The sequence below is a fragment of the Plasmodium reichenowi genome, chromosome 12, assembly GCF_001601855.1.
Source record: "Plasmodium reichenowi strain SY57 chromosome 12, whole genome shotgun sequence".
In the NCBI taxonomy this organism is placed as follows: domain Eukaryota; phylum Apicomplexa; class Aconoidasida; order Haemosporida; family Plasmodiidae; genus Plasmodium; species Plasmodium reichenowi.
Window position 1 is genome coordinate 163741 of NC_033657.1, and position 1513 is coordinate 165253.

Here is a 1513-nt window from a genome sequence, read left to right on the forward strand (position 1 = left end):
CATATATGACATATTACATTTAAAAAAAGAATTATATTTATAAATAGTTATATCATTCTTAAAAAAAAAATAAAAAAGAAAACAAAATTTTTTAACATTTGTTATATATATATGTTATATATTTATGATCGTTGCAGCAAAAAATATATTCATAGGATTCATATTTAATTATAAGAGCAACAAGGATAAATATAAATAAATATACACATATATTATATATTATATATATATATATATATATTTCCTTTTTATTAACATATTTCGAAATAAGTTGTTTATTATATGAGAGTAACCTTGCGAATGTGATTAAATTAAAAAAATTGGTACACATAAAAATATATAATCTTATATTGTTTTTATTTTCCTATATTTAATTAAAAAAATTCCCTTCATATAAAAATGCTTTAAGTTTTAAAAGTTCACATAATTAATTTTAATGTATACATCATTTTAAAATGTAATATAACCGAAAGGAAAAAAAAAGGAAAAATTAAATGAAAGAACAAAAAAACAAGCATATATTATATTATACATAAATATTAATACATATATATATATATATATATTTAAATATATATATATATAGCATGTTATTGTGTGTTAACTTTTTAGTATCTATATTTAAAGCTTTTATGTTAATTTTAATTAATATAAAAATCAAATAACATATGGGGGATAACTTATTTCACAATTATATATCGTGAATATTTTATTATTCGTTTATATATATGTAAAAACCAATTTCATATAACTTTATTTTATTTTATCATCATAAAAAAAAAATTATATATAAGAACCATTTTCATATAACTTTATTTTATTTTATCATCATAAAAAAAAAATTATATTCTACAATGATAAGAATTATTCGAAATACATGTATGAACATGGTTATTTCTATAATTGTTATTATTGTTATTATCATTTGACTGGTTGTTGTTAGCATGACTACTATTGGGAGCATTATTATTATTATTATTATTCCATATTTATATAAATACTAACCAAGTGAACACAAACATACAATAAATAAATATATAATATATATATATATATATATATTTATATGTTATTTTATATTTTTCTTTTCTTTCTTTCATGACATATAAAAATAATACTTTAAAAAAATATATAGCTTTTGCATTTATTTATTCCTGACAGTTCTCTTTATTTTTTATTTTTAAATATATATAAAAATAATTACTAACCAAATCGTTGATATAAAAAAAATAAAAAATACTTATATTTTTAAATAATAAGTATTATTTATACAAAAAAAATCATAAAAAGTATCTTTTATTTTTATAATACTATTTATGATAATATCCAATATAAAATAAGATGAGATTATAAATATATAATAATATAAATGAATAAAAAAATTTTTTTTTTTTTTTTTTTTTTTTTGCAAAAAACTATATTTATATTCTTAAATTTTTATACTCATACAAAAAAAAAAAAAAAAAAAAAAAAAAAAAAAAAAAAAAAAAAAAAATAAAAAAAATTTTTTTAA